Below are 25,517 nucleotides of genomic sequence, written 5' to 3' on the forward strand. Positions count from 1 at the left end.
AAACTTTTCAAACTTCAAAAACTGATAAGCAGGAATAAATTTTAGTTTCTGTTTTAGATTTATATTTTTTATGAGATCCATTAATTTCTCTGCGGACTTGAACGAGAATCACACTCGATTAATTTTAACCGGTATTCTGCAGTTGGTATTTTTTTTACGACCTAACAATGCATAGTATAAACACCATCAACCTCCCCATGTTAAGAACGGCTTTAAAACTTTTCCTACATACTAAAACAAAAACATACTGTAAAAATTAGGGGGGGGGGTCTCATTCAGGTCCGCCAATTTCTTTTCAAGCAAACATAAAAAAATAAGGGATGATAAAATAAATTAATCAAATATTCCACCAATTTACTGAGTGTCGCTATTATTGAATAAAAAAAAATAACTGGGCTAAAAATGCGCTTTTTATGTGGACATTCTAAAAAAATAGTCAAAATGGTTACGATCAAGTTCCGTGTTTCTTTGTTGACATTCTTCGTCAACTGGACCGATCTTATGATCGGGAAAAATTACACCTGATTAATGTTTACCAGGTTAAAAATATTATGTTATTTTGAAAAACAGTAAAGTTCGTTTGCATAAACTCGTAAACATTAACCAGAAATGACTTTTCCGGGCCATTCATAATGTTGTAAACACATGTAATCACATAAAAATCTAAGATCTACGTCTTCTCCCCTAAAAAATATGGCACAGAATGTATATCCCCCCCCCCCAAAAAAAAAAATAGTTAACTACCTTAAAAACACTAAAAGAGGCCAGAAATGATGGATTATTTTGGTATTATTATACAAACACCGTGACAGCGTTAGGGTTAGGATTAGGGTTAGGGTTTAGGGTTAGGGTTAGGTTTAGGGTTAGGGGTTAGGGGTAGGGTTAATTCGCTGTCACGGTGTTTGTATAGTTTTACCATTATTTTACCGAATTTAATCTTTCATTCTAAAATAATTGTTTATCCCCCCTCCCTCAAGTTTGGGTAGGAGGTGTTCACACGTAATCGCTTAGAAAAGTATAATCTCATTTTTTGGAGTGTGTTGTGTGGAGGGATTTAGCTGAGGATGTTGCTCTTACAATAATACTTTTTGATTTTTTCCCCTTCGAAAATACATGTACTAAAACGCGCCTTTTTATGCGTGCGTATTATGAAAGAGTAAAGATTCGAATTGAAAACTTTTACGAAAATCCTTTACGATTCTTATTTTATTCGGTTTCAAAACTCGTGCATTTAAAAAAATCACTTGCTTTGTACGTTTTTATTCAATGTTTTGCATTAATATTGACAGTTGCTCAGTGCTCACCCCCTGCCATTTTCACCGTGATGATCTACCCATTTGAAGTTTAGATTAAGTTTCCCAAACTTTTTTTTTCTTATTTCGTGAATTGTTTATTTTCGGTGGCTTTTTCAACAAAAAGAAATAAAAAGGAAAATAATTTATTCACATAAATTAATACTGTAATTATTAAATGTAAATTTAAAATATAAAAAAAAAGAAAAAAGAAATTTAAAGTTGATATAAATATTTTAAAATCGGGATCGGTGGCATTTTCTTTTTCCTTTTGTTTACAACTCCTCTCCTCTTTTTACAATTCAAAACTTTTTGATTTAGTTTGCTAGAATAAGTTTCCTTCCTCCAAAATCAACCAAAAATGCTTATTCTTTTTTATAGTGAAAGTGTAAATTTCCGTAAAAAAGAAGGACTATTGTTATTTTTATTGGTTTAGTTTTAAAGAAATAGCATTTTCCCCGGCGGCAGGCGTTATCAAAAAGCAGCCACTGATGGGGTTTTATTATTTTCGGGCCACGCAGTTGTGTGGATTAAGCCAGCTTCTTTCACGTGACAATGGTTCTTTTGCCTTTTTATACGTCGTCCCCTCCTCTTCCTATTTTTCTTTTAATTCTTCTCAGTATTTCGTTATTTTTTTGTCTTAACTTTTATTTTTGGTACTTATGCACTTTTGTTACCGTGCTGAAATAATAACGTTATTATTTAGAAAGCCATTCTTTACATGGGGGGAGGGTGTTCTAACACTTTGACTTTACAATTTAATATAAAAGATATCGTAAGATTTGAATTTAACTTGAAAATACTATTTTTAAAAAATAGCGCCGTAACAAAAGTGCATAAAGCACCTTATTTTTAAAATTGTTAGATAACATTTTTTTGTGGACCTGTCTCATAAATTTTATTTTTTTATTTTATTTAATAGTATTTTCGTTCTTTTTAAAGTCAACCTAACCACTCTAAAAATAAAACGTGCTTATTACATAATAATAATAATAATAATAATAATAATAATAATAAAAATTACCATCCTGTTTGACAAGAATGCTATTGTCAGCCTTTAACGCACCTGTCAAAATGTATCATAGCTAATACTGGATTATTGTAATGCCTAGTAGGAATTGTGACATTTTAGTAATCCCTTTTCGCTTTGAGAAGTGACATATGAAAGCGTAGTATCTATGTGATGATGAGGTTCTTCTTGGCAATTTTGATTTTTGTCCCTTCCAGGGTGACCCTCTTGGGGAGGCGGACATTCTCCACACACATAAAAAAATAATCTGACCTTGTATTTAACTTTTCCCTCGTGGGAAGGCAAGTAAATAAATGCTGGTAAACACACAAAGAAAATATTGCGTTTTTGTAAATTTATTCCTGTTTCATGCGTTTTTGTAAAATCCTATAATCACAGTGTTCAATATTTTAATTTATTAACTAATACCACTCCCTTTCTAGTTTATCTTTCTAAAACAAAATCCCATTACTTCCAACTTTATTTTTGATGATTTCATTTTAGGTAATGATTCCATTTAAATGCGTAAAAATCTTTGTGAATTATGTAAACATATGTTTGTGTTTTGGTGGAAGTGAGTAGTCGGAATAGAAAAGAGTGTTTCTAGTTTTCTAAGCTTTTTCATCTTTTTCTGCCGACCCAAGCATCGCGCACTTGTTTAATTGAATGATAACCAAAAGAAAACGATTAAAAAACTCTATTCGCTTTTTATCTGCTACTTTTTTTAAATAAAAAAACATCTTTTTATTTTGCTCTAATCACCTTCTATTTTCTCAACTTCATCTTTCCCTCTTCATGTTTTGTGTGTGTTAATTCCGCTCATCTTTTTCGCCCCTCCCTCATTTAATCTTTTCGTTTATCTCAATCTGTTGATTTTCAAAACATCTGTGTTTTGTCCGTCCATAAGAAACAACAACCAATATCGTCGACATCAATCGATATCATTTCTTTTCTGGCGGTGTCCACTTTCATGCTTGACACCTACATAGATACCTAATCCCGTGACTTATAAAACAGCATGTCGCGACTCTCTAGACTACTGTAGTCGTGTCTTCTTCGAATCTTAATAAAACGACAGCTTAAAAACATGACCCAGTTCTTTAAACTTAAGACCCCAAACAAATAATGAAAAAAATGAAAAAAAAAAAAAAAAAAAAGCATATTTTTCTGAAATTTTAATCTACGATCTAATTAATTATAAATTTTGTAATGTATAACAATGGCATACATATTAACAAGATAATTATTTTCTATTTGTTATACGAGAAAAAGTGTGGCCCTATTTACATTCGCCTCTACAGACGAGAATCTTCGACGCAGGGACAGTTTTTTTATGTTCTCATCTCCCCAAAAAGAGGCACTGAACTAAAGACAATTCTAATTCTAGTTCAAGTGAGGAGAGAGCAGGTGCTACATTTTCAATTAGTTATTTGTGAATAAAAAATATGTTCACTTACAAATTAGGCATAAGGCTATCAAAAGCGATAGTAAAGAACTGATTTATCCTTCTCTTAACCATTCGTCTATGTATTATACTTTTCATTTTACTGGGAAAATGATGGACAATTGTCATATTTACTATTTGTGTCACCTTAATTAAAATTTTTCCAACTATTTGGATTTGATGCTGTTAGCAAATGGAGTCAAAGGTGTTTCGTGGCTGGGTTCGAATCTCCTGACCATCAGTAATTGTCACTTCCTACACTGATGATTGACTGTAGGTATAAGGAATAATTATGTATATGTATATGTATATATATATATATATATATATATATATTATTGCAAAAGAAAAAAAATAACGATTTAGACAACATAAAACACTCAAAAAGAAAGAAAAAATAAATAGATTGGTAAGACCCTTCTAACCCTTTTTAAAAAAGTAAACTGCCTACTGTTTTGTTGTTTGTTTAGAACTGAAAACAAGCGAGCCAATCTCTAAATAGGAGCGGGACATAGCTGGGAGGAAATAAAATTGAAGCAGAGTTTGGTATTGGATGGTATCTGTCGGAGACCAAAATCAAAATGAAAGTTGCGAGTGGTTATTTTGAAGGAATTCTATTGCAAGAAAAAAAAAAATAAAGAAGAAAATGAGTGACAGAATTCTTTCACTCAACTAACTAAAAAGTTACCTTAACTGAACTGAAATCCACCAAGACTAAGAACTACATGCGACATACGCAGGCAGGGAACTTGTACTCATACCTAGATCCCTTTGGTATGAATAAGCTCACAATTTGTATTCAACTTTTTGTTGTATTCGATGGAATGTAATCTCTTTTTATCGCATCTAATTTTAACCATAAGCTGATGCTTGAAGAGTAAAATTAGATCCTTAAGAAAAAGATTCAACGATACATAATCCTCTCAAACGCATCGTCCACGCCATTATAATTGCTATGATTGAAGTGACATCATTCATTTCTCAATATCTGACGACAAGTCAGTGTTATCAATCACATATGGAACATCATGATTGATGTAAGCCATTATCTCGTTGACATATTTCCAGAACTGACAAAGTTTGATACAGAAGTTGTGCTCGGAAGTTTTTTCTTCCGTGCTTTCACAGACATGTTTGCTATGCATGAACCGACTTGTGTGCCATTCTATACTTTGATCTGTGGCATTTATTTAAATATTTATTCTGTCATAAAATATTTAAGTTGCGCATCTGCCATTTTATAGGCTTCATGTATCCTCATCGTACAGATCATTCTCTATGATACCCTCTCTCAAGTCAACTGAATAATCAATGCAATTTCCATATTCTCGAGGTGGTTTCCAATGCGTGCAAGATTAAGACCAGCAGGAATAGTTGCTGCCATGGCTCAGATACATTTTAATAATTCTGAGAGTTTTTTTTTCTGTTTCTTTTAGGAAACTGATTATGTTGCTTAAGAAAATTATTTATTTTCTACCTTTTAATGGAAAATAGTGATTGATTTATTTCATTCGTTTGAATAGGGTTTTTAATATTTTCAAATAGATCAATTGCTTGGAACTTTATAGAGACGATGAACAGAATATTTAACATTTATAGTTAGGACGATTTACCTGGTGTTAAAGTTTACTTTAACTAATGTGTGTGTATATATATACTAGTAGAATACTCATAACAGGATCAATATAAGCAAGAAATATAGCATTAGTTTTAAATTTTTATGTTTTGTTTTTTCTTTGAGGTGTATGGTGCGTTTTCATGGCCACTTGAAATATAAATAAAATAATATGCCAATATGGTACTCACATTGTTGCCTAGGATATATATTCCTTAATTCATAATAAACTCAATAGTTTATGAAGCACATAATTATTATTGACACTCAAGCATAACTCAAATTTGTTCTAGAGCAATTCTTTTTTCTATTAATATTTTTGTATATAACTTATTTCCAAAAATATTTTAGGGACTGATTGAGGTTTCAGTTGGCCTACTTTCCTAAATGTTAAAGTTTAAAAAAATTATAATGTATTCATGCTGGGTATATATATTCCAAAATTCGTAATGATGTGTTCATTAGTTTATCTGTACATAGAAAATGTGTATTTGCTATGCAATTGTACACAATGTAGAAAACGTGCATAATTACAATTGTAATAGTTAAATGAAACCAATCATCCAATAGGAAAAGGAAATGAATAGTGAATTCATGAAAGTTTGTCTTTTAAAATGGTTGAAATAACAGAATAAGGTACAAGAGGAATAGAAAGCTGATCGAGAAAGATGACTTGTTCAGTTGATCAGAATGGCTGATTAGAACTATTAAAACAATGCTTTTCTCAGAACTAAATTCTATTTTAGTTTGTACTTTGTTTTGTGTTAAAGTATGTAGAAAAAAGTCTTAATGAAACAACCGTTGATTAGCTCATAATAATAATAATAATTAATATATATAAAACCAAGTTAAAGCTATTCATGAGTGATAACTAAAGAACTTAACAAGCTTATGAAGAGTGCTCATTAAAAGAAGAGCAAGATATATTTTTATTAATATAAACAAATTTACATGGTCGTGACACTGGACATGCTAATGTTTCATATAAAAGATCAGTTAAAACTGGAAGTTCTCAAATACCCAACATTATTCAAAATTCACTAATGTCCTTTTTGTTTATTTTTTATAAATTTAAAATTATTATAAAAATAATGTTTGTTCCAAAGCCCAAAGTGTAAGGTTGATAACTTATATCTTCAGGAGAAAATAGTTATGTACTTTTTAGCTCATTATTTTAAATTGTCTCCATTTTAATGATCTTTCTTGCCAAAATATTTCATTTTGGAAACAAACTAAAACTAATTACATTTTTATATTTTATGTAAAGAATGTGTAGCATAGGTGAGAAGGAAAAAAGTGCTTATCCAAATCAAATATCGATTTGTCAGATGCCTTGTTATTTATGCTTAACATTAAAAATCTGACTGACATAATGTGTGTGTGATCATTGGGGTAGCATGGGTACTCCTGTTTTTTTTTTTAGATAGTTAGGTTCACCTGATTATTTTGATTGTTTATGAAGTTAAAAATGGGCATTAAATTAACTAGTTCATCAGCTTTAAGAGTCATCAGTACATTGCAACAATTCTATTTAAAGTTGATTTAATTTCATGTGGGATGGAGGGGATGTAAAAAGGAAACAAGATTTCACAAATGCCAATTTCTTCTTGAAACACTTCAAGCCTTAAATTTAAGGCGTATATCAAATCAAAATCATGTTATGGATTTTGATCTAAATTTGATTAAGGATTCTAGACATAAGATTTATGTACGGCACAATCACGTTGACACACCGGTTCTCGCCAGATCACCAAAGTTAAGCGATGTTGAACCTGGCTAGTACCACATAGGTGATTATTTGGGAAAGCTAGGCACTGTATGTACCTTCTGGGAAGGTTGGGCATGGGGCCAGCACCCTTATCCCGAAAAAAGAACTCCTCACTACAAAAGCATCTACAAAATTGTAGATAGCCTATGTCCCTCCAGGGGCTCAAGGCTATGGATGGATGGGAGATATAAGGTTTAGTATCATTATATATAAATTTTAATCTTTGTAAGGGGGCATAAAAATAGTGTAAAACTGTTTTGTTAGGTGAATTAATTTTACTCATCTTGGGACGGGTATTCTAAATAAATAAGTTCTGAAAGTTGGACCTCTTTCTCCCACTCATAACGGTAAAGTCAAAATGACCAATCTCCAGCTACGTCAATTTGCACAATAGATGCAGTGTTTTTATACCTCGCTTATGTGTATGTAATATCAGTAGCAAGGTTATCTAATTTCCATATTGCTTTTGAAAAAAGACATTTTATTAATTAACCATTTTTTTCAGTGCAATGATTGTTTTAATTTTAATTTAACAAATTGTTCTGTCTCACAATATTGTTTTATTTCCTGGACAAATATGTAGTACTAGCAATCTGCCCGGCGTTGCCCGGTCATAAAATATGCATAAATATTATATTTTAATTCATAGACAAACTAAGATACGTGCATACGAATATTATGTTTTTTCTAAACAATTCACTTCTTGAAAGTAAAAAAAAATAAATACTCGAGCTGAAATTGAAGCCAAAACCTAAAGACAGTGAATCAAATATGATGATCAGTAGGTCAGCTTGACAAAATCTTTAAAAAGTGTTTTCAAACCTACTTAATCTTAATGTAAGGAATCTGTCATGAGAATGATTCATGCATACGCATTCGTGAAACAGCAAAGAGATAAAAATCCAATGACCCCCCCCCCCCACCCTACCAATTTTTCAATTGACCCTTAGCAGCACTTGTTTCTACATGAAAACTGATTAAAAAAGTTTTCCACATGTTTGAATACTCTATATACCAAATTTCAAGTCTGTAGGTCAAAAATTTGTTGAGTATATAGGTTGAGAAGTATTCTCATATACACACACACCTTCTCACTTTTAAAGATATATAGATTTGTGTTCAAATGTTTCTTTCTTCTATTTAAACCAGTTGCAATCTATTTCTAAATTGCAAGTGAGAAGGCAAATTAATTTCTTGACAGTCACTTTTAAAAGATAGACGAATTTATATTAAAGTTACCAAGATGTCAACGTTTATCTTTATGAATAAATGAGAAATATTGTTTCGCATTTACAACAAAGTTATGAATGAAATGTTTATTATTTTAAATAATTGTTGCAAGTGATTCAAATAGCAAACTTTGCAAAGCAATAACGAGCCAGCTAAACCTAACTAGTTATGTCTATATAGTGATTTTTGGTGCATTTCTGTTTGCAGTACTTCTGACAAATATACAGCTGCTTATATGTGTGAAAATCAAATTCTGCGTGTGAATACAAGTTGAACACTCCCATTTTTAAACGTCCCATGAGTGATGTATGGTTTCTCTAAGCGTCCCTCTGGAATGCAAGCAAAATATTTTTGAACAATCCAACGCTCAGATATTAAAAAATGTTGGCGATGTAATTAAAGCTTGGAAATATTCTCATGAAAACGTCTCACTTTTTATAAAAGCTAATAATTTCTTTATCCATACAGCTGAACCGTAAATAAATACTTTTTTACTAACGTATTATTTTGATAATTATGTGATCCAATAACCTTCATCTTCTTATTCTATTACACAATCGAAGGAGATTAGAAAAAAAATGCTCGTCTTAATTGTTCAAAACAGCAGCAAAAACAGATCCACTTGGTTTACTTTTTCTCTATTAATTAAATGCAGGCTAATGTACATTTTTCTTTTTTAAATTCCTACTTATACAAAATGGCTATTTTTCACAGGTATTTTCTGGCATCAAGGAGTTTGACTTCATGTTACATTCAATACAGAAATTTTCTTGGCGATCTTCTATAACAGTGCCTTTCGACTTTTTTGCTGGAGAGGAACCCCATGGAAACAGTCCTCTTGCTCTATGCAATAATTTAGTTGTCTTATGCAAAAAAACAGCATTTAAAAATTAAAATGAAATGAAAATACATTTATGATTTTTAGTGCAATTCTTTTGGCATTGACTGTATAAGAATACATAAAAGCAAACCTAATAGATATTAATTTTTCAAATGTAACAAGTTTAATAATGTAAATCTTAGTATATTTAAACATTAAAAAAAAAATATGAATATAATAATAAAATAGATTTTCAAAATTGAATTTTAGTTTAATTGTTCTTTGTTCTAATTTAGAAATTGTGGAACCCCTGCACTCTACTGACGGAACCCTAAGGTTCCGAGGAACCCTGGTTTAAAAGCACTGTTCTATAATAATGATTCTTAACCTTTTTGGAAGATCTTCTTTCAACACGTTTCTTCGATGTGAGTTGCACATTGGCCATGCTGGCACATAATGACTTGAACTTCGATGTACCATCGCTTAAGGTTACACTTGACTGAGTCATTCCAAGTTTTTATCGGCTTGCCTTTTCTGTGCTTATCCTCAATTGGCATGTGATCTCTAAAAATGTAGAGCACAAATAATTTCTTTTAAATTTTTATTTTGCTAATGGAGAGCAGAATATTCTGTCAGACATGTGTACACAGTGTGGTGATGGATAGAAATAAAACCTAACTAGTGAAAGTTGAGGACATGTGTTGCATGGAGAGGAATGATATGCTTAGATCCGATAATTTGTGAAAAACATTAAATCTGCACAGTAACAGAAGACTTCAATAGTATGGCCACATTGAAAGAATGGATAAAAGTTTTTGGGTTAATAGGTAGAACAGTTGTGATAGCAGGGTCAGTTGCTGGTAAAACATGGAAGGAAGTGATAATGGATTTGAAAGAAAGAAGGCTAAAGATCTGGCCTGAGATAGATTAGTTTGGAAGTCAAATTTCAAAAAAGCTGTTCAACACATTTTTTTTTTTTTTTTTACTGCTAGATCACCATTTATCAAGGTGTGAGGGTGACTTGAGGATAAGCGTTAAATAGATTGTTAGTTGAACAATGATGATCGCCACCATGGGTGGCCTGAAAACGATTGGTGGAAAGAGCAGAAGATTATCTAAGAAGACAGTTTAACTAAGCCCTTGTTTACATTAGACTTGAAGATGCTGTAGTCAGTTGGGAAGCAGATTCGAAGTATCTATTCTTGTTCCACAAATGGGATGTTCTAGAAAATAAACATTATTTTCTTAGACGTTTTCTTAGATGTTAGAATTGGTAAAAAGAGAAAGGAAAGTTTGTAGCTAGACGAGTTCTTGCTGTAAAGGTTTTACAGGAGGAAAGGACTATGGATTAAAGTTGAGCAATGCACCTACCATGAACATAGCAATACAAGAGAGAGGGGCTAGCAATATCTTTTCTGTATGAAAAAGGCTGTAGAGACAAGAAGGGATAATCCCTCTACTAGTTTTCTCTGTCAAGACAGGCAGCACCTCCCCATATATGATGGCAATACTCTCTCTTGGAATGTATCTAGCTCTTGTACAGATAAAGGAGTGTGTCATAAGGGAGGTATTTTCTAGAGTGGTAGAGTGATCCAACCGTTTTTTGAATTCTAACAGATTTGGGGCTCTTCTTTTAGAATAGATTTTTCAGTTGACCACTGACTTTACACATTGGAAGAGTAAACTCTGTGTATTCTAAATTGTTACTTAACTCTGATTTACCTCCCTATATGTTGGTAAAAAGTGTTTCCAGCATAAAAGCAAAACTCTCTCACGTTCACTTCACAATTCAATTATCTCATATACATAAATGTGATTTCCGTCTCAAATGTGGTTCTTTTTTTATTGTCTAATCATAAGTTTCAATTCATCAACACTGCCATTGAACAGAGAAAGCGTTCATGTTTTTATTAACTTTTAAAAAGAAACAGAAAATAATATTTGCTAATTCATATTATTTTTACTGATGTGATTTTCTTTAAGATCAACTATGAAAACTTTAATTTGTAGAATTTCCTTTATATTTTTCCAATTAAGCAGTTCATTTATATTAATAAAATTATAAGAAAGTATTAAGTGCGTTTTTCACACCTCAACATAACGTTAAATTAATTTTACACATTGAATTATTTTTTATATTTGTAGCAATATTTATTGAAATAAAACCTACAATAACAAATTTTCAAATAAAAAATCTTATTTTGAGTTCCTCTCCTCTTCACTTGCGTATAAGACTGACACTAAATGGCACCCCTTCTCCCATATTTGCCACATAATCACCAATTCCCCTATTTTTATCGGCCAGCTTGCTCATTGCCCCCCCCCCTACCCCGACTCTTAGCTTATTACAAATTTAGGAGTTAAAAGTGTTAAATGTATTTATGCAATTAAAACAAAAACAAAACAAAAAAAACGGCTACTGCTGGGTAATTACAGCTCGTCCAGATATAAAATGATTGAACTCATTTGTGAAATAAAATTAATAAAAAACATAACTTTTTGAATTGAAAATATTAGTGTCAAACAAAATCTGCTAAGTTATAACTTTTTCAAATTTCACGTTTTATGCTTTCTATTTTTTGTTCTGACAAATACAACAGGTGCTTGAGTAAGCTTCAATCTATGGTCTCCAACCTGTAAAGCATTCACAACAAATACTCGTCTAACTACAACCACAACAAATACTCGTCTAACTACAACTGCCAATAATTTCCCTTTATCTCTATCAGTGTCTAAAACTAAATGAAAATTTTAGGAGCAGCAAAGTTTCTTTTCTAAAACTGTCCATTTGGGTACAAAATACTGTAGGGTTGCTTTCTAGCTGACTATAACGATTTCAAATCTAGTGTAAAGAAACTTTTATTGAACCATCCTCTTAAATAATCAAATGCTATCCAAGTTCCATCATTACCAATCATCACGTAACCTGAGTGGCCCTTGAAGCAGTAAACCTCTAGTAAAAAAAATGAAAATAAAAAATATTTCTATTGGCCTTGTCGAATTGCTTATAAATGTTAACACTTTCCTCCCTTAAGAATGTCACTGCCACAATTATTTCTTAAAACATATTTCCCCCACTATTTAAATTGAATTTAAAAAGAAGAAAATTTACCTTCATTGCATCTAAAATTTGATCTTGATCAAATTTTCAATGCATGAAGGTAAATTTTCTTTTTTTTAAATTTAGGTTTAAATAAAGGATCGATTTAAAATTTTTCCAGCCTTAGGATCAATATGCATTCCCAAGTTAATTTTAATTGCTATTTAATGAGTGGATATGTCACTTGATTATTTGCCTCCAGGTCAAACATTTAATTCGCCTATTTATTTTGGCACAATAAAATAATAGAAAGCTTCAATTTTAAAGATGTTATTTATAAAGTTTAGCTTAATCTTTGGCAGTAAACCTTTGAATCAAACCGAATGGCATTAATTTTGACTTTGCAGCCACCTTGTTTTCCATTATTCAACATTTTGTTGCATTTGTTCATTGTATTAATCCAAACGATTTTGTTGTCATCAGAAGAACTTCTTTCGGTTGCTTTTGAACATTCTCTTAATTAGTAAATCTATTCTACTAAAGCTGAGTTGATCAACGTTTATCAAAGCTTTCTATTTTAATCACACAAAATACATGCTAAAATATTTCTTAATTTTGAGATTGAGGTTTGTTTGGGAAAAAAACATCCATTTTAATTGTTCAAATGAGCCATAAATTGCAGTTATCTCCCTAAGTGATCCACCTCTTACTCTTGTTTGCCACTTTCGCTCTCTTTTATTTTATATTGTTTTTTTTTATTCTCATTTATATGGTATCTATTATTCTATACTTTCATTACTCTCTTTGTTAACAATCAAAGCTAATAAAGAAATGACAGAACCAGAAGATAGAAATAGTGAATTATAAACATAACAGATTATCACCACATTTAATCGATAGTTTGAGAGGAATAGGTAGAAAGAGAGAGATAAATAAAATGTTGCCATTGAACAAAAGTTTTTTTATTTTTTTTTTGTTTTTTCAAATAAGTGCGGATATATATTATCTTTATCTTTATATTACAAATATGTTATTCTGTCAGGCGTGAATGGAGTTTCATTGTGGAATTCCATTTGTAACTTTCAACATATTTCGACACCTGATGCATTTTGTGTTCTTTTATTGATTCCTTATCAATCACCTTTCTATTATTCGTGTTTATTTAGATGTATTTCAACTTTCATATTACACTAAACTTAGCATTACAAGTTGATTTTTTCTTTTTAGATAATTGTTATTTTATCAACTTGCATGAAAAGAGCTATGCAAAAGATGCTTAAAACCGTTTGAATTGTGCAAGTATCATCAGTAGTTCAAAAGAATTTTAAGTGCCAAAATTTAGGCTTTTCCGTAGACATTTTTCTTTAGAAAAAGTGGGTTAAATTATGGACCTCAACATTTCAAGAAATTCGGTAATTTCGCCACCATTTATTTTATTTTTCAAGCTATTCTCTTGGCACTCTTATGTAAAATTGTGTGCTCTTTCTGATTATGCAGTCAAATCTGATGTATCTCTTTACCATAAGCCATGAATTATAAATTCAGATGTACAAATTTCATTTTTTTTTTAAACTGGCGCATGGTATCATACATCATGAACAAAACTAAGTATTATAGTGGTATTTAAAAATAGCTTTATTGAGAGCAGACATTTTCCTGCCTCCTCACCAAAAGAGAGCTTAATCTGGGTGTAGCCATTGAGTACCTAAAGAGCATTCGTAGCCGGTATTTACTACTCCCATCAAAGAAAAAAATAAATTGAGTAAATATGAATTAATCTCAGAAATAAATCAAAGAAAATTTTTCATATAGATTTTGGATTTCTGTAAAAGGTGGAAATTCCCATAGTCGACCAGAACTTATACATTTTGGGACCAGTCCAATTTTCAATTTTGTAAATCCTCTCTATCTGGCCCAAAATATACCCCTATTTTCTGAGATGCGACCATAAATCATACTCTGCATGAATCCTCGATGTAACTTTCATAGTACCAGCATATCAGGAATCCTGATAAGCAACAACTATATATTCACCAGTTGATGGTAATTTTCGTCATTTCTATTCTGTTGCTTTACTGAAAATTCAATTATGTAAGCAAAGAAATAAAACGGTAATTTTTTATCTTGTTTCCACCTTAACATTTAAAATGATTACTTTTATAGGTTATAGGGTATGCTGAAAACAAATATCGCATTTCAATTTTCTGCAAATAAGTAGTTTTCCGGATATTAAGCAATGTCATTTCTTATGTTATCGCTGGTGGCCATCTTAGTGTGCGCAAACGTAACCCCTGAGAAACTATGCGCAAACGCATGTACAAAGATGGACACCAGCAATAACATAAGAAATTACATTGCTTAATATCCGGAAAGCTACTTATTTGCAGAAAATTTAAATGTGATATTCATTTTCAGCATACCCGAAAACCTTAAAAGATAGTTATTTTAAAGAAAAATGTTAAGGTGAAAACAAAGTAAAGTTTACAAAATGTATCACAATGAAATTCTTATTGAACCGCCTAATTATTATTATTATTATTTAGATATATTCAGTTAAAAAGAAAAAAATGGTTTGTTTTACAGATTCGAAAAAATGGTCTTGACAATGAGTTAAACATAAATTCAAGTTTCACAATATATTTTATTTAATTGTTAGGTGAAAGTACAGAATAGTTAACAAAACACCATTCCTTCTCTATGTTAAGAATGGGTTTCTAAATAATATCGTTATTATTTCAGCATAGTAGCATAAGTGCACAAATACCTTTTATTTGTTATATATTTGTTTTTTTTTTACCACTAAAAGAAAAATGTATGCACTTGGTACATTTTGTTGTTTTTTAACGCTTTTAGTACATTTGTACTAAAAGCGTTAAAAACAACAAAATAGTTTTGTTTGGAAATCAAATTTGAAAAACTTGATAATAATTTTTTAAATTGACAAACTCAGAATAAAAAATGAAACTGATTTTTCTGCTTTCATTTTGAAAGCAGAAAAAAACAGTGTTCTATTTTTAAGAGAATACAAACTCGTTAATACTTTGACTGCAGGCAGCTCAGCGATGGTTAACGCATAGCTAGCTGTTTCCCTTTAAGCGGATTTGAATTTCTATAGAAGATAACATTTTAAAGAAATTTTCGCACAATTAATAATTATCAAATATTTACATATTATACATGAAAATAATCCTGAAACTATTATCTATATGAAAATGGATGATATACACCGATTTATCTTATCAATTTTGAAATATTCTTTGTCAACTTTGCTCAGTCGTGACTTTGCTTCCTGTGGTCGTAAAAATAAAAATCAAACCCCGGTAAAGATGAACTTCTTTCGACACTTGAAGAAGGCCAGAGGTTACATTGACTGAAATGTTGTGCAAATATGCAAATAACACTTAACATGAGTACGGTAATCAGAAGAATTCAAATAATACAAACTCAGTTTTTATTTTCATCATTCATTTTCTTGTATATATCTATCTATATATCTATCAAAGTAAGCATACGTGTGAAGACACTTCTCAACCCATATACTCAACAAATGTTTGATATACAGACTTGAAAATTGGTATATAGGGTTTTCAGACATGTGGAAAACTTTTTAATCGGTTTTCATTTGGAAAAAGGACTGCTAAGAGGTCAAAATTGAAAAATTATTACGTGGGTGTGATTGGATTTTTATCTGTCGATTGTTTCACAAATGCACATGCCTGAATAGTTCATTTGACAGATTACTGTTAAAAATAAGTAGGTTTGAAAACACTTTTTAAAGATCGTTCCAATCCGGCCTAATGGTTATCGTACTTGACTCACTGTCTTTTGGTTTTGATTTCGATCTCAACCTGAGTATTTACTTTTATCTTTTTTAGAAAAAACATAATACTCACATCAACATGTCTCAGTTTCTGTATAAATTAAACTATAATATTTAAACATATTTTATGATCGGGCAACGTTGGGTGGCCTGCTAGTATATCTATAAAAGGTAAGAATGTGTGTGTGAGGCCAACTTCTCAACCTAGTAGCACATAAAAGAAAAGTCTGCACTGGTCATTTTCTTCAAAAACTGCAAATTTAAGCTACATTGAATGTAACTCGCAACATCTCTTCTGTGAGAAAGAGGTTGCAGGGAAGAGAAAAGGACATCCCCCACAAGGCTACGAAGTCTATTTTGAACTCTATCAAGGCAGGATAAGTCCTTTCTAGCAGCTCCTGCCCAAATGTGGCAACAGTACTCCATCCTTGGACGTACTTGGCTCTTATATAGATAGAGAATTGCATCAGCAGTGAGATATCTACTGGATCGATAGAAGGATCCCACCATTTTTCCAGCCGCTTTGGCAACGGATTTAATGTATGTGTTCCATTTAAGATCAGGAGTAAAGGTCAAGCCCAGAATGAAAACAGGGAAAACAATGCTATCAAGATCTGCAGTCTCAGAAACAGATTTGAAACGGCACCCAATCCAACAAGAGTGTAATCTTGTTAAAAAGTGCTCTCTTTCTACAGTTTAGGACTGATTGAAGAGATTTAATTTGCGAGGCTGTATTGCAAGATGCAAGCCAATGATTTCTGTAAAGAACAGAAACGCCATCTGGACTTTGTCAGACACAATAAAGATCATGACTTCATATTGGTTGAAAGGATTTTTAGCGATGAAAGCAAGTTCAATAGGCTAGGCAGTGATGGTAAGCAGTACGTAAGGACGAAAAATTTAATTCTAGGTGCACAGTTTTAATGCTGCAAGGTGGTGGAGGTTCAGTTTTGGTGTGGGGTTTATTAGTGCCTATGGTCGAGGGCCTATAGTTTGCTTGCAAGGTCAAATTAATTCGACCAAGTACATTAATATGTTGACTGAGCATTTTCTACCCTACTTTGGTCGGAATTTGGATGATAATCCCATCTCCATGCAGGAAAATGCCCTCATTAACACAGCTGGCAATGTCAAGAAGTTCCTTGAAGAGCATGATATTCCATATTTGGATTGGCCCTCTGTAGAGTTGAATGTAATAATCAAAGAAGAAAGCACCCGCGCGCGTGTGTGTTGTGCAGTCATACAACTTACCTTCGGATGGGATCTGAGAGAAAGAGAAATTAAAGATGGCAACCATGGATTTATAAGGTGTAGTCTCATGAAATCTCACGAGATCTCATCTTCCACTGTACACGTATGCAAATGGAATGAGGTCAGTTTTCTAATAAAATGCCTGTTGGCAGAGGTGGTTGGGAGAACATGTGCTGGAAGCTGAGAGAGAAAGTTGACCGTGACGAATTCTAGCTGAACTTTTGCTTATTGTATTTATTTTATTTTTCTGTTTACCAACCCATTTAACTGCACCTGCACAATCTCCAGACCTCGATCCTATCAAAAACGTATGGGATTACATCAAGGCACAGCTACGCAATGATAAAATTTCAAATCTGGAAGAACTTTTGACAATAATTCAAAATAAGTGAGATGCCCTTTCACCGGAGTATTGCCGCAGACTAATTCAAGAAATGCTCAAATGCCCTGACGACATTACGAACACTGCCGGTGTGTTGGTGCTTTTGCACAGTCATTTGTAATGTTTTCTCATCACAAGAGATTGCAGGCTGTCAAATTGCAGAAGGGCTATGCTACTAAATATTAACTAGTTCATTGTGTACCTGTTGTATTTGTGTTGCATTAATGTTCTAAAGTTACATTTAAAAAATAATTTTTATTGTGCAGAATTCTTGCCTTCTCGATTTAAAGTTAATTTTTTAAATTGATGTGAACACTAAGATACTTCAATTGAAATTCAAATATGAATTGGTAAAATTATAGAGGAATAAAAGGTGAATCAAATGAGGTATAGGTTGTTTAGACAGTTAGATTCAATTGAGCTTAAATTTGCGGTTTTTGAAAAAATGACCAGTGCAAACTTTCTTTTTGGTGCCACTGTATATACTCAACAAATTTTTGATTTACAGACTTTAAACTTGGTATATAGGGTATTCGGACATGTGGAAAACTTTTTAATCGGTTTTACCCCACAAAAAAAGGGTTTCTAAGTGGTCAAAATTGAAAAATTAGTACTTAAAGGGTCATTGGATTTTTATCTGCTTATCAATTATTTCACAAGGTTTGAAAATGCTTTTTAAAGATTGTGGCAAGCTGGTCTAATGGTTATCGTACTTGACTCGCTGTCTTAAGGTTTTGGTTTCGATTTCAGCTTGAGTATTTTTTTTTTTACTTATAAGACGTTAACTATTTAGAAAAAATGTAATACTCGCATGCACATGTCTTAGTTTGTTTTCATATTTTTTTTACTTCACTTTTTTTTTTTAAAAGATTTAATGTTACGTTTAATACTAGGCAAAGCTGGGTACATCTAGTATATATATATATACATATATACACACACATACACAGGGAAGATTTTGCTCAAGAAGTAATTAACAAAGAACATATTTTTAATGAGAATACTTTTTGGGTGGATGTCTTGCTTTGGATTCTGAGATTGAGTCCCACAAGATTGAAAAATCATAAATTTACATTTCCCTTGGTCATATTTAAAATAAAAGCAGAAATGTGTTCACAATAATCATTATTATCTAAAAGAAAAATCGCTTGATTTATACTTTACTTAAAACTTTGGCATTAAATAACTCGCAAAAGGTCGATATACCTTCAAAAAAGAATTAAAGGTTTGAAAATATATAAATGATTAAAAAAAAAAAAAGAAATCTGAAAAGCAAAGAAAGAAATGAAAATGTTTAGTTTGAATGTAACAAACATTTGAATTCACATGTTAATTGCTTGAGTCAGACGTAACAATTTTTAATCAAGGATGTGTGACACATTGACCTCTCTTTTCACTTTCTGGTGGCAAACAGATCCACAAGTTAGAAATTACGTATTTTATCTCAGCAGGATGACTGAACATACCCAACTAATTTCTCTATCTCATCAAAAACTGGGTCAGATCATTTTCTGTTCCAGTTGAAACAACCTATACACTAAGGTTAAGATCAACAAACATTTTGTTTATTATGTTAAATGCTTTTCAAATAAAACGTTTGTTAAACTTTTTTTAATTGCTGAAATTGAACAAAACAAAACATTTAGATGTCATTTTTATTTTCCATTTTTCTGAGATAATTCTAGTTGTCAGTTTAGGTCAAAAGGTGTATGACCATAAAAAGGGGGAATTTTTTTTTTTTTTCAATCTAATCTCCAACATTTTCCAGATGTATTTTAGGAATCTGCACAGAATTTCGAATGGAACACTTTATTTAATCCACGAGGATAGCATGCTCTCGTTCCATAAGCCATGATTGGATAGTAATTCACTGTTGTATTTTGAGTATCACCCACACTGAAGATTGAATCTTCAACCTCCAGAAGTACCTTATCCATAATGCAATTTATAGATCCTTGCGGATAATGCCTTTTCTAGGTACTTGTGGATAAATTCTAATATGAATTTTAGGAGCCTTAAATCTGTTTTTGCACGCCAAAAACTTCTCTATTTTTTTAACTTGTTATTTTTCTGCCAACAAAGACAATTGTAAACTTTTAATTTTACAATAAACTCTTTAACTTTTGCTAACAGTTTCGCCTTATAAGCCTATCCCTTTTTCTGTGTTTCTTCTCTTGTCTTTTCTTTCTTTCTATCTTTTTCTTTCATTCCCCTTTTTGTACATCTCTTTCGCCATGAAAGCATTTTAAATGTCTCATTCTAAAATCGAACTCCTTTTCTTTTCTCATTTGTAAAAGTTTTTTTAAGTGAAACATTTTCAGCCGTCAATCAACATTCCTTTCCATTGCATTTATGCTTCTATAAACGTCATATTGTTAAAAATCTTTGATAGCCTCTTATGTGGGTGTGTAGCATTTTCCTCCATCAAACTTTTTATGCATTATATGTGCTGTTTGTTTTTTTATCTATTATGCACTTGCTGTTTATTTTTCATTTTTATTTTCTTTTAACTTTGGCCTTTATTTTTTTATTTGTTCATGAATCTTGTACAAAATATAACCAAGTTTTTAAAAAATGTTTTATTTCAATAAAATGTCTTCGTTGTCAATTGGCAACTCTAGATTCCCAATTAAGATCGTCCACTACTATTCACGTAATGCATATTTTTTATGACTATCGCCTTTTTATGAGGTTTTCTGAACAAAATAATTTCTGAAAATATCTACATGTATCAAATGTTAAATTATAAAACAAATAGTTTAATAAATATGATTTTTAGTAATCAAAATGTAACATTGTTTATATAATTTATAAATTGTTTATACATTATAAATTGTTTATACATTATAAATGATGTTAACGTTCTAAAAATTGATTTTCTTCTACCTATGGACCATTTTCGTAATCTACAATTATCATTAGTCAATCATAAATTGATTTTAAGGCGTTTACCATCTGTGACTGAATTCAAGATGTTTTTTATAGGATTTGGTGTGGCCATATTAAATAAAATTGTCCTTTTAAAACTCTTAATCATCTCAAGATCTTTCCAAATAAATGTGTTATAAGACAACTAATTTTATTATTGCCTTTTATATGAAAATCTCCAGAGAAAAAGATAATAAAAACATGAACTTTGATGTTAATTGAGGAGAATTATGATTATTAGGGAAATATGCAGTGTTTATTTTGTAACATTTAGTTGTTGCTTGCAATTAATCAACACTTGTTAAAAGGAAGAACATAAGGAAACACTGCATAAATTCATGCTATTAACAGTTCACACACAAAATACTCCATATATTCATGAGTATGAGAAAGAAAAAAATTTCTATTTTAATTTTCCAATTAGAACATTCTAGAAATCTGATTCACTAACAAATGTACATAAATAACATAACAAATGTTGAGTATTTAGATCCAACTTTTAAAAATGGAACCTAAATACTTAACAGGGCCTTCATTGAATAAGTACTATACACAGTAGTCATCATAAACAACTTGTCTTGATCAATTACGGACCAATCTCTGCCCCTTTGGATGCTTGTCTATCTGAAGCAGTAAAAAAGTAGAAATCCTTCAGATCAACCCGGAATATGTTCACATCGTTTCTGTGATAGAAGAACTAATACTATGAAAATACATAAGGAAAACTTAGTAGAAATACACCTAACCCCATCTGAATAATGGACACTCTTAGATTCGATGGTTCAAATTGAGACCAAATTTTACTAGGTCTTTGAAGACTCTTTGTAATATAGTTAGTGTTTGTTTAATCCTCAAACGCAAGATTACATGAAATGATTCCAACTGAGAGGGGGAATGAAAGAAATAAAAAGTAATTATCAAATACTACACGTCCACCACTGTTTGAGCTATTATTTATATTCAATAAAAAATTCATTTTTTTAATTATTTTTTTTTTTGTATCAAAAGAATGTGTAATAAAATCAGTTTGAAATTTTGGTTTATCTACTTCAACTGGATTTGTCTTTTATCTTTTATTTTAAACAAGCAGGGCTTTCCTATGGATGAACAAAAAGTGTGTGTAACATGTAAACGTCTTTTTTCTTTCTCATGCTCAAACTTTTACATTTTGTTTCTATAGAATGAAGACAGAAAGGTGAAAGTGATAGTGATTGATATCAGAAATCAAGAAAGAAAATATAATTGATATCCTACTGTATGGCCTAGTTCCAATGTTGTTTTTCGAACAGCTACAAGTAACAATGCAAGAAAGTATTTTAATTTAATTAATTTAGTTATTGCTAACCCCCCAGAAAACGAATATTAGAGTATTTTTTTATGATATTGCATTTTTATAAGTGTATCGATAGTAGTTTTCGAGTTTTAGCAGGACACGAACACTCACATAGAAAATACAACTTTTCTTTTATATTTTGTAATACTTTTAAGCAAAATTTAAGTAATGGCTATTTATTTTTAAAAGATTGGCATTAATAATAAAAATATCTTCACTTTGTTTTTATAATTTTTATTTTGATCTGTTATTATGCTTAAGCCGAGTTGATCAACGTTTGTTTCTCTAAAACCTTTTTTCCTTTATTTTTTAATCATATTAAATATATGTTAGCATATTTATTAGTTATGGGATTGAGTTATGTTTTAAAAAAATCATTAATGTTAATTTTTCTAAGTAGGTGTAGTTTTCAAATAACTCATCAAGTGACCCATCTCTTACTAAGTTTCTATCTATCACTTTCACTCTCTCACTTATTCTTTGCATTGTTTGCCTTTATCACTTCCAGCTCTCTGTCTGTTTCTCTCCTCTCACTGCTTTTATTTATAGTCAAAAGTAATAAAGACAGGTAAAATGAATAAGTTTGGAATAGTCTGCCATAAACAAAATATCACCACAAGCAATAATGCTATTTAACTCATAGAGAGAAAAAGATATACATAGTGAATATATTTCACTGGCTTTGCAAACTCATTTTTCCTTATTCAAACACTTTAACTGAAACCTAATGGGTGACTCAACAGCTCACATTTTTTCTAATATTTAAAAATAAAAACATTTAAAACAATTAAAATTACAAATTACCCATTTCCATTTTTTCTTGCTAGACAAGCCTAGCTCAGTATCAAAAAACTCCAAATACCATGAAACTGGTTACATGTATACTAAAACTTACATGACACTGTTATATAAAGAATGTTTAGCAGTGTTGAGTGCCTTAGACTTTGATAGTTTATCCAGGATGAATTCAATCTTATCATCTCAATTACCTTTTGCAGTCCTAAGATGTTGTCATTAAATCAGTGTATACATAGCTGTTTCTCGTCATTAAATCAGTGTATACATAGCCACATATAACCGTTTCTCGGATCAACATGGCACAACTGGTTATTGTCCCATGTTGAGTAATTCAACCTTCTTTACAAAACAGTAATGAACAGATGACATTCTTTTAGCAGCTGTTCCAACATTCTCAAACTTTGTTATTCTTGTTTGCATTTGAAAAGGACAGCTAAACTTCAGGTCAAAAATATATCCATATTTTTGTCATGGTGTTGTGCACTGATTTTTTTTTTTCTTAATTAAAGCTTGCTTATTTATTTATTTTTTTTTTCATAATTCCTTTGTGCAAGATTTTCGTATTGATTTCTGCAAAGTTCGATTAGGAATTAATTAATTGCTCATGTTTAGACAAGTTTGACTTCTTCATAAAAGAAACAAAGTCATGCTGTGTAAATTAAAACAAAAACATTTGTTTCTCATAAAATATCCATGTTAGTTTACCTATTGTTTTGCTTTTTTTTGTTGTTGGCAAATCTAATATATATATATCTGCCCGACTTTTGAAGTTAGATCCATATAGCAATGCATCTGACGAATTGATATATGTTTCTGAAGAGCTAATTTTTCCTTTTTATCCTTAAAATTATTTTTATTTATGTTCTTTAAAATAGAAAAAATTATTTTTTCAAAAACTACACTAACCACCTATGAGTATTTTTCAGACACCATATTTTTCAGCAACAGCAAATAAAAATTAAAGTCAACTCCATCTTTGTAACTAGCAACAAATTCACTTTTTGTAATAGTAAATCTACAAACTAATACATTCTTTCTTTTTTTAACGGGATAAATAACATAAATATTACATTTTTTTCTTTCAAATAGAAAAATAAATGGAATAGGAAATTAATTCCAATTTAACCGGTGCATGAAAAAACATTTCCTTTTCTTCCAGTTCCACATCACATTGTCTTCAGATGGTTCTAACCTGAACAGAACTACTTTTTGATACTTTTCTGTTTGCACTTATTAACATTTATCTCTCATTATAACGATTTTCCTTTGCTTTTTATATAGTTTCAAATAGTAACTCTTTATTGCCTTTATGTGACAAATGACATCTTAAGTGTGTTTCATCTGAAAGCAAATGAAAGAAAATGACCATTTGACGTCAAGGAAGATAACTCTTATTTTTTCTTTTAACATTATTTTAACACACCAACATGTAAACATTGATATGTGAATCCATATTCATCCTTTCTTTAGCTATGTATTAAATAGTAGAGTAGACTACATTATCAAGGCTTGGCTGTGCAATTAATCTAAGACAAGGGAAACTTAAAAAAAATGCATCAGTCTTTTTTTTTGTTTATGCTTGCATTGTTTGCAGTATGTACAAGTCTGTATGATTTATGAGGGCCATCTTATTGAAAGAATCTTTTCATTTTTATTTTCCGCCGGATGAGAATAATTCTGTTGATGTGGTTTGCTGCTGTCTAATTCAATCTTGGAGACATGCCTGACAATTGAGTGAAATCACATTTTATTCAACAAGAACTTATGTTTGTAGATCATTACTAAGGGTTTGCCTTCAGAGAATATAAACGACTGATGAAATTGTAGCTTATTCGAATTGCACTATTAAGTTTTTTCTATTCTTTTCTATACCTCTGAATGATGACTTTCTTTTTAATTCTCTAAAATTGTTATACTTTATGAACTGATTAGCTGAAATATTCATCAGTCTCGTATTAAGTAGATGCCATTTATTTTCATCTAAATTCACTAAATTGAATATTGACTTTAAAACATTATTTCCTACAAAGAAAATCGATTGCATGAATGGGTGTATTTCCAGCAGAAAAAATAAGCCACATCCCAAGTTATTACACTCCTCTCCCCTGTGACATCCATATCTCTTTCTACTCCCTTCCATCTCCAATTTTCTCTTAACTCTCCCACCTTTCTTTCCACTGTCTCCTTCAAGTGTGAAAAAACAGGATGAAAAGGCAACCTATTTTCTATGCTAACAGCCATAACTATATACGATTGAGTGATAGATTTTTTCTAGTTTATTTAAGAGATTATAGGTCCATATTCATTTTCCTCCAATCAAGAGAAAATCTAGCAAAGAAGAGTTTAACACAACATCTCCAAACTCATCTAATTTGGAAAGACTTCACAGATTGATTCTTACTATTCGTTTTACTTGGTATGCTAAAATTATGCATTCTTTTCATTTTTTATCCATTTTACTATTTATAGATCACTTCTGTTCATGAAAGAAATGTTGCTAGTCTTTTTCTACTCATTATTTTCCTAACTGTGCTCCAATCTTTGGTTCCTCCTTGTAAGACTTTCACATCCAACTAAATTTCCATGAACAAAGTTTCTTTCCAATAGACAAGAGTTTGAAATACATCACTATAGAAATGTTTCCCTGCAGCCTGCAATATGGTCATCTCGAGATCCAATATCAAAAATACTTGAGAAAAACAATCTTCTTCATTAATCAAATTTTGTTCATTCCTTTCTTCATTTTCAATCCTAATAATATTCTTCATTGAAGCGGCAATCTAGCCA

General features: G+C 31.0%; 1 protein-coding gene across 1 annotated transcript in view; it reads left to right on the plus strand.

Moving 5' to 3' along the window:
• LOC145278210 (uncharacterized) overlaps positions 1-25,517 on the plus strand; it is a 238,015-nt gene that overhangs the window by 22,899 nt on the left and 189,599 nt on the right. The window lies entirely within an intron of this gene.

This window comes from Euprymna scolopes, chromosome 6, assembly GCF_053919585.1.
Source record: "Euprymna scolopes isolate OS-2025 chromosome 6, ASM5391958v1, whole genome shotgun sequence".
In the NCBI taxonomy this organism is placed as follows: domain Eukaryota; kingdom Metazoa; phylum Mollusca; class Cephalopoda; order Sepiida; family Sepiolidae; genus Euprymna; species Euprymna scolopes.